Here is an 11,862-nt window from a genome sequence, read left to right as displayed (position 1 = left end):
CTTGTTTAAAAACATCAATATTTCCTGATCGGGAAAGTGGAAAGCTAACAACAATTTGATCAAATAGGTAGATCTGGTTTATGCGAGTAAGATAATGCATGACTTACTATTCTCTTCAACTGGTTGTCCTTTATTCAAATTGGTGCCAATATCCAGGAGACTTTGTTCGAAGTCTCCAGAATTCAAAAGAAACTGAAGATCCTGTGAAAAGAAAAAAAAATGACATTGCCATCGCTATTTTAGATAGTATACATGACGCATAATATGGAATTACCTTTTACATGCCTGGGCATCTGATCATTTGACATGCAAAAAAAAGAATTAATATTAGATACATATACCTATATATATATATATATATATATATATATATATATATATATATATATATATATATATATATATATATATATATATATATATATATAGAGAGAGAGAGAGAGAGAGAATATTGGGTTCAAAACCCAACTTCATATATATATATATATATATATATATATATATATATATATATATATATATATATATATATATATATATATATATATATATATATATATATATATATATATATATAGGTTCCCCAGAGCTATCTACCCTTTGGAATATTTAAAATATTTAATATAAATATTCAAAATAAAAGATTTGCCAAAGGTGTTGTACATGCATAGCTTGACACATTTGTATACTTTCTCCCATATACGTACACTGTATCAAAGCAATAGCTTTGATCCAGCTGAGGCATGGCGGCTTGTCATTGTTCAAAACCCAACTTCACCTGACAAAGGAAATTATAATTGGTATGGTGTCGAAAATCTGTCTATCTGACGGTCAATCGGATCAGGGTCGCCCTAGCCACTAACCCGTCTCTGTGGTCTAGTGGTTAAGGCACCGGCGTTCAAAGCTGGGGGCCGTCTTCTCATCTCGTCTTCTTGGGCCACTTTTAAGCTTCCGTAGGATTTACACGAGACGAGATCCGAGATCTTGTCACGGATCTCGCCATCTGATCATCTTTCCCACAAGATGTACACATGACATAATGGTTATCTGAACGTCTGGGTGGCACTTTTAAGCTTCCATAAAATTGAAGTGAAATTTATGAAATAAAAACATGGTTGAATCATTTCGAATAGATACTTGTCAAATGAATTATGGAACAAACCCTTATTAGAACACTTGAACATATTAGACACTCACTCAAATATTTTAGTATACTCACAAGATACGCAGTAGCAGACTGTTTAGGTGAAGATGATGCTGTCGTTTCCAGTTCTTCACTTGGCTGTGTCATGACTGCCAGTGAAGTTGCTGGAGTTGTTGCTGGTGGTGTCGTAGTTGGCGCTGTTGCTGGTGATGTTGGTATCGCTGTTTCGGTTTGCGTCGTTGTTGCTAATGGCGTCGTAGTTGGCGTTGTTGATAGTGGCGTCGTTTGCGTCGTTGCTGGTGTTGCCGTTGGCACTGTTGGTGGTTTTGTTGCTGTTGGCGCCGTTGTTGCTAATAGCGTCGTTGCTGGTTGCGCCGTTGTTGGTATTGTTGGCTCCATCGTAGTAGAAGACGTTGATGCAACAGCTTGCTCATCACAATCTCCATTGGCATATCGAGTAAGACTTGAGTTAGCCCCCGGTGTCGCGGTTGCACCCGACGAGAGGGATTCGATAGTGAATGATGTACACCCACCGAAACTGCTGCCAATGAAATGGCTATTATCGTTCCATCCATCAAACGTAACTAAGAAACTGTTCTGACTCGCACCTAATATTATAATAAAAATGTTATGCATAATGAAATGAGCATTCGGAATTATTCGGACATCTCGACAGTGTGACTGTTCACAGCGCGTTCACAAGGTCGACTGTGTGAATATGTGTTCCATAGTGTTGAAAATACAAATTTAACAGTGTTAAGTTGATTTCACACTGTGTTCCACACTGTGAATACACTGTGGAAAACGCTGTGGGACATCTTGGTCTAGTAAGTGCTATTCAAAGAAAGAAGCCACAAAGACATGGTCAAGAAACAGTCTCCATCAATATTTGAAGCTTATCTAATGCTTTGGTAAAAGTTCAGTAATGCAAATTACACTCGAGTAAGTGTTAAGGTATTTGTATAGCACATGGAACATCGTGTTTAATAGGTGCTCAAGGCGCTCTTGTGCTAACATACATGTAGGCTACCGATTCCAGCGCTCTCAGCTTTTTAAGGAATTATTTCCTGTACCCATTTTCCTGCTGAAGGAAGTTATGCCAGGGCTAGTGGTCATTTGACCTATTTTAAGCCATTAAAATTCAAATTTGGCATTGTTTGAGCTGTTAAAATTCAAAGTTGACAAGTATAGCCCTCTCTCACAGTAGTTTTTGTTTGATTTGTTTTATTTTAAAACAGCCTTTAGACCTCTTATCTTACTTCATAAATTCAGTAATTGGAAATTACAGACAGAGAATTTATCCTGAAATTGTCACCCCATCCATGCTTGAATATATAAAGACGACAAGAGCACGCAAGTATTACTTTTTGACCGGGCACCAGATCATAATAAATTATGATATACAAAATTATGTATTTGCTTTCCAATTAAAGAAATTGCTTTATTTTCTTCACATCATAATCGTTTCATGTATTAAAAAAAAACAAATTTCGTAATCTTGAAAGGAATTGTTATCTGTTCTACGTGAAGCAAAGTCATACAGAACTGCTCTGAGCAGTGGACGAGGAGGAAGAAAGCCAGCTGTATTAAGTGCAGAATATTATGGGACATTTTCTTGCTGAAGGAATTTGCGCCAGGCTAGTGGTCATTTGATGTTGTTTAAGCCGTTAAAATTAAAATTTGGCATTGTTCAAGCATTTTAAATTCAAGTTGACATCTAGCCCCCTCTAACGGTGATTTTTAAACAGCCTTTTGACTTCTTATCTTACTTCACAAATTTAATAACTGGATTTTACAAAAATTCAGGCGGATAATAATCCTGAAATTTTCACCCCATTCCATACTGAATATAAACATGACAAGAGTAAACAGACATTTTATTTTGACCGGGCACCCGATCAAAATATGTTATGATAAAATTTGTACTTTTCCACTTAAATGTTTTTATTTTATATCCTTCACATCATAACCGTTTGAGGGAACACACATTCATATAATATTGTAATGAATGGGAACATTGATATTCACTCTTTAGCAATTTACCAAACCTAAAGACAGGCCTTATTAAAAAACTATTGTCCGTATCATTTTGCTATATATGTAAATTGTATTAAAATAATCGAATTCGTAATCTAGAAATCAAGAAAATGTTGGATCTGTCCTACGTAAAGAACATATAATGCAATCTACCCACTTGGCACCTTAACAGTGTGACGTCACAATAATATCCGTCAATATTAATGAATTATATATGTTTATTTATTTAAGTCGTGTTTGTAAACAATGTGTCTCATGAATAATAATCTTGCCCATTATGCACCTGAATAAGAAACTGCGATTTCTGCTGTTAATGGGTAAATATGACCAAACTTCTGCAAAGTCAAACAGAACTGCTCTGAGTAGTGGACGAGGAGGAAGTAAGCCAGCTCTTTGCAGGACTTCTCGCTGCATTGTATGATGTCATTAGCGGCTTCAGTAGCATCGACACTGGTCCCAGAGTGGGTGACGGTGGCGTTAGTCACTGTAATATTACTCCTGATAGCAGCACTGCATTCGGTAAAGGTCTCGAAAGGGCATGCTCCTCCTGATGTGGCTAAGCATAGCAATAATTCAATCACAGTTAATCATTTCGCTGAATTAATCATTAATTCATCAATTGCGAATGTCAAAATGTAAATTTCATCAAAGTAGAAATTCAGCATAAAACAATAAAAGAGCTAGTGAGTATAAAATAGCACATAATCAAATCGACAAAACAAATATGAAATGTTATTATTTTTACGTGACTACGCAGTACTCAGTGATTATAGAAAGTGCAAATCGCTATATATTGTCAAATGGATGGAGTAGAACATATAGTTTTTTATTGGTAACCGCGCTATATTCAAATGTAATGTTTTTATCATAAAAAATAAAGATACATTCATAGAGAATAAATCATAACAAAAAACAAATAAGATACATTCATAGAGAATTAAGCATAAAAAAAAGTCCTTTTTTACAAGAAATAGTTTCAACGAATTATCAAATGCAAAATGCAATTGTCCAAAGGCAACACAGGTAATTTTGGGGTCTCTGATTCAGAAAGTTGACAAATCTGTTTCTGAGAATAGGTAAGCGCTAATAATTGTAATCAAATATGGATTGATCTTTTCACCTGTCTCTCGAATTGTTTACGATTCAAAGATTGTAAATGTTCTTACATTTTCTAAATTGTAAAACCATTAAGTTAATGTTAAATTGTTATTATTAGTTTCCAATGAACATAATGTACAAAATAAGAGTCGTGTTTAAGGGGGATACTTAATAGTTATTTGTAAACGAATGATATGCATTAGCGTAAGTTTGGTAATGTATTTTAATGGTGACAGTTTTGCCTTTATCCATGACTTAACGACATAAGTTTGGGAATAAGAATTCTTATTCTATGCATAAGAATACTTTAATTTGTTTAAAAAATGGTTTGCTAAAATTTATGGTTTTAAGACATGAACGCGGTTACGATTATTTATGTTGATGCATTATTATGGTTTAGAAACACCTTGGTGTCAATGCAGACAATGAATTGACATGAGACGTTCATATAAATTTCATATACGTTAACAACAAATAATCGTCTTTAGGTGATTAAGACACTACGTTTTATAGCGAGACTACAACAACTGGATTATTCACACGTGTTCACTATCAACATTCTACGTCCATGATTATGAATGTAAACATGATAAAAGAAAGCAATTTTAATCGTCAAATATAAATTTTCTGAAAATTGAAATAATAGTTAGTTAGTGGAGAGAAAAATATTCAAATACAACTTACTTATCGAAAGACGGCTGCAAGATCCATTGGTCCCATTTATCAACTTCACCGAAAAAGAAGAAACGAATACACAATACAAAAAGACATTACTGATCATTGTTGGGCATATACATGAAGCCCACTGGGGGACATCCGGTCCGAGCAGTGAGGGGGGGGGGTAGCAATATATTGACCTGACAATTCAAAATTTGGGGATATCCAACACCAATCGTTATATATACTGCGCTAATATACTACCATCCTTCAACTTAAAGCCTATAACTATTTCGATTGCTGTAATGTAATGATTATTGTAGTCAATATCAGTTGCTAGCGAGCAAATTTTCAGAAGTTGGGAGAAAAAATGGTGTCCAAAAGGCTCTTTCAAGTGGTGTGCAATTTATTATCACACCACGGGCAATGTGTACGTAGGCATATATTGCAAATGCGTAATTCTCTATCGCGATTTTTTCGATGACTACATGTGTGTTGCAATGGATCTGTCGTGATAAAGTAATCAATTACAGTAAACATCAATATAAAAGCGAACGAAGCGAGAGAGCAAATTTTCAATAGTTTGAAGACGTAATAATGACAAAAATGGTCTTTCAAGGTTTGTATGATAATCATGGAAGAAATGCAGTGAGTGAGCGTAGTGGGAGAGCCTTGAAACAGTTGCTGCATTCGTTGAAAATAATGTGTGATAAAGGTAAATTAACTATAAATTAAGAAGAAAGTGGAAATATATAAAGAGCAAATAAGTCCATATTTTGTTCATTGAAAACTCGCTGCTTGCTGGTTAAAGTTTAGATGAGAGTGAAAAAAAGGTACCATGATTATTTGGTTAAAGGGTGCTTTTTGAAATGATAGGTGGCCATCACAGGTCACAATATAAACTTCAAAAAAGGTTGAAATAACACTGACAATGATGCAAATAAGAGGAAATATTGCAGAAAGGAAAAAAAATCAATTATCTTTAAGATTACATTGGGAGATGAGGCAACACTCTGAATTGAGAACAAAAACATTATAATCGAAATATTTATTAGATTGTTATAGAATTAATTTGGTTTAAAGTCTCTTATTAACGGATGAAATTGTAAAGTGTGTGGGGGAATATTGCTGTCCTAACTTGCCTCAATGTTTCATTAACGGCTTGATTTGGTCAATGTCATCAGTAACTCTTCGTACACGTAACTTGAAGTGTAGGGTATGCCTATATTTTTTGTACAAATTATCCTCCGCTCCCAAAGATGATTTCTGATCAAAGATAAAACCATACTTAAAAGTCATTGGCACTGGCGGATCCATGGGGGGGGGCTTGTCAAATATTCCTCGGGAAAATGTGTCCCCTTTTGAAAATCCTGGATCCGCCCCCGGTCAATGATATCATACAATTCTTAAATAGATGTATTAAGTTATAACCATACTTGCATGATGCAGTGTATGTAACATTTGCATGATGCAGTGTATATAACATTTGCAATAGGCTAAATGTAGGGATTTGTCATGGTCAAAATATTGTAGGATTGGATTGAGCGCGGGGGCGGAGCGACCGTGCGAGATATTTTGCGTTTTTTGAATGGAAACTTGGGTAAATTTAAGCAATTCGACCACAATTCAATATGAATCACAAATTAACAGTACGGTAATATCAATCATTTGATGATTAAAAAAATATCGATTTTGTCTTGAAAAGTGTGGGGAATGGCTGTACATGCCACCCCCTTTCCGAAAAGTTTGTGAGGGTGTGTGTGTGTGTGTAAGATGTGTAAGATGTGCAAAATAATATTCATATTGTATCGAAACCTTTTTCTTTGTTTTCAAATTAATCGGGACCAATTTTTGCTCCATTTTGTATAGTGAAAACCATTTTTTTTCTTATAACATTTACATCAGCACACCCCCCGTCAAAATAATCGTTCCCAGGGTCATGCACTAAGCAACTCGTTCCATCCTATTTAACTTTATACTACATAGTATATGAGTAGAGAGAGGGGGGGGGGGAGAGGGGTTTAGAAGTGGGGGGAAATGGAGAGAGATAGGAAGGCAAACAGAGATCTTTAATATTTTTTCTTAGTTGAACGGAACAAGTATCCAGTAAATCGAGTCACCTACAAATAAAACAATAAAACTATCCATAATTGAAGGATATTGATGTGAAATTGATTGAATCAATTAAATTTGATTAAAATCTTGTTAAAAAATTCCTGTACTCAAAAGAATGAAATCTAAACCCTTAAATTACAAACGGGGATAAAATTTTGAACGAGAATACCTAAAGATCTGATTGTCTAAAATTTTGTCGAAATCGGACCGGTAAAGATTTAAGAGTTAATTTACTTTATATGATAACCTCAAAACCCAGTATAATATTGATAAAAACATCTTTATCTGCTTTGAGTCAGATTAATGCAGCTAAAAAATATTTTGATTTTATTCGTTTACTTACCATCATGAGAATTCCACAAAAGGAAAATATCCTCCGTAAAAGCAAAGAGTTTTCGACCATCATCAAGAATTTTATTTTTTCAATCAGAAGTGTATAATCGATGTTTTATTAAATGATAATAAAATAAAATGAATATTTTTATGATGAATATACTCTCCTTTCCACTTATATTCTTTATCGTTTAACCGGCAAGAAAGTTAAACAGAAGGACGGATGATTCTCGAATGGTGATTGCGAGTGCGTCGTTACGAGAAAGAATTAGTGTCAATTTCAAAACAATATTTGGTTGTGAGACATTCGATGCGAATAGTATGACAGGCAAAATAGAAGAATTTGATCAGGTGATCGATACGGTTTGCCGCTTTGATGAAGCCATCAATGCGAGAATTCCTACCGCCGCGCAGAACGAATTCAAGAACGCAAGAAATATGTTGAAATATGTTAAAAATGTCCATCAAATTAGAATGAACCGCTGAAAGGTATTTTTTTCTCCAAAATTTGAAGGACTGGAACATCAGAATGTCCTATACGTTCGATTGGAGTAGACGAAAATTGCATATATGTCGTTCGTCCAGAGTTAGGGACGGAACTGCTATTTTCATACTTTCAACAAAGACCTCATTGTCATGAATGACACTAGACAATAATTTTCTATGTTGTCAAATCCGTCATGTGCCGTGCACGTGGGAGCGAAAACGCCCTCTCATCATCATCAAAAACCATGAGATCAAAAACACTTTTAGGAAATTCGAGGTGCTAGCAATCGGCTGGGACATCGGAGTATTGTAATCGAGATAATTTCATACATTATTCATTCATTGTGATAGTAGTATTACCTCTACTTTCTTCCCTCGTATGTCTGGCAGTTTTTCTATTCTTGTCGTTCAATTAAAAAAATTGTGTTTAAAACACAATTGTCGGATGAGGTCTGAATTGAAAGGCTGCAAATCGAGCAGAAGTAGTCATGAAGGATCAATAAAAAACATGATTCTTTTGTCTGTATCAACAGAGATGAAAATCCATTAAAAATCAAGCCCCTGCTGCTTCATTTTTGATGTTTTGTTGTGGTTTATGTAGTGATGGTTCTGTGAGATAACAAGGGTTTGAGTCTTGGTTTGAAATACCCATGCATGTTTATTTGTTTGTTTGTTATGTGTTTGCTTAGTTCATTCAGAGCTTGATTCCGTGTAAATGTTTATATTTAGGTGCATGAAAACAAAAGAAACCGTTGAGGAACTCACTCATCACCACGGGAAGGAGAACAGTGATTTTCAATAGTGGCATTTTGCAATTTTTGAATTTTGACCTTGCCCCACATTTCAAGGCACTGCACCTCCATGTGAACCATAATCATTTCATGTAGATTATCATTTTAAAGAAAAATAATTAATCTATTCATTGGTATCAATCACAGATTGATATTCACTCCAGCTGAGGAGGGATTATCGATCAATATATATATATATATATATATATATATATATATATATGTTTATATATATATATATGCGCGTGTGTGGATGTGTGTGTGTGTGCGTGTATCGTCGCCGATTCAACGAAGTGGCACATCACTCGACCATTGATAAATGCGCGAAATCATTTTTCGAGATAAAGTCGATTTTGTCATTTCAACTGCCCGTTGCTATGATCATGGACCTATTATAGCAAACAGAATGAAGATTGCATTACATCTTTAAAAAAATATCGAATGAACATCAAATCTTGACATACAAGTGATTCAAACGGTGCGCATCTGTTTTGGCAAAGGATTACTAGTGTCGCTTTTTTAATATCTCACTAATTAGAAAGAAGAGGCTTCTAAATTTCGGTGAAATGAGAGACCATAGCTAGAGAATACTAAAACTAAAAGAACTTATTTTTTCACGTGATTTTGGGACGCTGATGTGCCACTTCATTGATTCAGCTGCGATACCCGGGGCTACGATAATTATGATAATCTTTTATGACGGAATGTTTTTGCTTTCTGGGTTCATCATCTTTACGCTAAAAAGAGAAATAGGACATACATTGTACACTTTCTCGTACTTTGGTGAATCCATATACCGAAAATTAATATCCATTACACCCACGATTGAGCTACAGCATAATTATGCTGATTACAACTGAGAGAATCATGATGGTCTAGTGTCAAGCAATTCGATATTGAATTATTAATGGAAACAAATTTCAGCTCGACTCTAATTAATGAATTTGAACTGTCGTTACCATGTGTACGTAATTATTTAATGGTGTTTTCCAGTACAAAACTGTTCGGAGTCATCGCTTGCTAAATATATACTTTCATAATATACTTTCCAGGAAGAAACACTGCAAATATTATTTGGGTTGTTTTAAGGAAACATAGTTACAGGTTGTCAACTATTTCTTGAGTTGAAAGTGGACAATTGAAGTAGACAATTGAACAGAACAGTTTAGCGAAACAGTCAGTGCATAGCGCCAAATCTTGCAGGAGCGGATCCAGCTTTCGTCAATGGGGGGGGGGGGGGATTTCTTCTATTTTCATTCGTGTATTGTTGTTCTCGTTTGAGGGAGTGGGGAGGGTGTTACTATATGAATACTGAAGTATTCTAGTACATCTTGATTTTCATGTATTTTCCTGTAATTATACCTGAAAATTGAACATTAATTTTTGTAATCGTTTTAAACAAGATGCAGTTCTCACTATAAACACTTAGGCCTACTGACCTAAAAAAGGATATTTTAAGTACGCTTTGTAGGGATTTTTTAAAAAATGAATCCGTATCTTACCAATTAATCAATGCAAGCGCGAAGTACAGGTGGAAAATTTTGTTATTTCGACACACCCAGATAATTCTAGTTCGTTTTCAATAAAGATATTTTTAATACACATGTTTATCCAATATATAAAATCAGTGAGAGCAAGCACAAAGTGCAAGCTAAATTATATTCCGTCATGAGAATTTAACATACTGAGCACTTTTTAAAGTAAAGAACAAGAAAGCTTCTACAAAAAAATGATAATGAGAGCGCAGCGTGAGTTGATTTTTTTTAATTCCAACATAAAAACTAGATATTAAGCACGTGTTTAATGAAGAACAGATTATGTTTCTAAAAAAAAATAAAAATATTTACAATATTTTAAGCGTGAAGAGCGAGCTAAAGTTTTGGGTATTCCGACAAGAAAACTTCACATTCTAAGCACATTCTAAAGTGGAGACAAAACCATACAAATCAAGAAACAATTAATACGAGCGCGAAGTGCGAGCTGAAAATTTGTTACATTCCGACAAGAGAACTTGACATTGTTATAGGTGGGCTATTATTGGTGATGTAGCAAAATCAGGTTTTACATATTTCACTTGAAGTAGATTGTTGTCCTGATTAATTCGACACCATTTTTATCAAATCTGTTGATAAAAAATGGGACAGTGAAGGCCTAAATATGATTTGAGGGGACGTACGTAGCCTATAAATGTTGAGTCCTCGTACGTTGCGAGTGGAAAGTGTTATAATTGTCTTTTTCGAAGGCCTATTAAGGTGATTTTAGATAGATAGATATAATTTTTGAGAGAGAGTGATATATTAACTTGAAAACGGAATATTTTAACGCCCATGTTAACACGATGATAATGTCACTATCTTTAATACTTAACAGACAATGCGGTCACGAAGCGCGAGCAAAGTTTTTGATATTAGACAGTGACTCGATTTTTTTTTTAAATTTAAATCATTCCCTTCCCCTTATTTCATTCAATCTCTTCCTCCTCTTACATGCCCTTTTCGTGCCTCCCCGGCCCCGCCTAGTTCGAGTACAGGACATAAAAATGATACATTGAACCCAAAGAAAAGTTATCATAAGATGGTGAGAGATATTTCGATACAAACACATCGTTCAATCAAACGAAATGATTGAAACACATGCTTGCCTACATAGACGGCGCTGGTAATAGCGGATCGAGTGTATTTTGAGGGTCGGGGGGGGGGGGGGGGGACAAGACGATCTATCCTTTTCTAAACTGAATTACAGGGGTAGATCAGGGACACAGGACAAAATAAATTACATATTTATGTTCCAATATCTTCCGTCTATCTTAATTTTCTATTTTCATTGTATCTCTCCCGCTTTCATGAAAATAAACTCCTCAAAAAGTTTGGAAATCTGACTTTGATCGATAATCCCTCCGCGATTTTAGTAAATGTCAATGTGCATTTAATATTAATGAATAGAACATTTAATTTTCTTTAAAATGAAACCTACCCTATATGATGTGATTATCGTTCACAGGTAGGCGCAATGCCTTGAAATGTGGGGCAAGGTCAAATTTCAAAAGCTGCAAAATGACATAATATTGGATATCACTGTTCTTTTTTCCCGTAGTGATGAGTGAATTTCTCAGCGGTTTCTTTTGACTTTGATCGATGATTTCACCTCAGTTTTAGTAAATATCAATGTGTAATTAATATCAATGAAAAGATCATTTAATTT

This window comes from Lytechinus variegatus, chromosome 2 (assembly GCF_018143015.1).
Source record: "Lytechinus variegatus isolate NC3 chromosome 2, Lvar_3.0, whole genome shotgun sequence".
Classification (NCBI taxonomy): Eukaryota; Metazoa; Echinodermata; class Echinoidea; order Temnopleuroida; family Toxopneustidae; genus Lytechinus; species Lytechinus variegatus.
The sequence above is the reverse complement of the archived record's forward strand: the minus strand, read 5'-3'. Positions refer to the sequence as shown.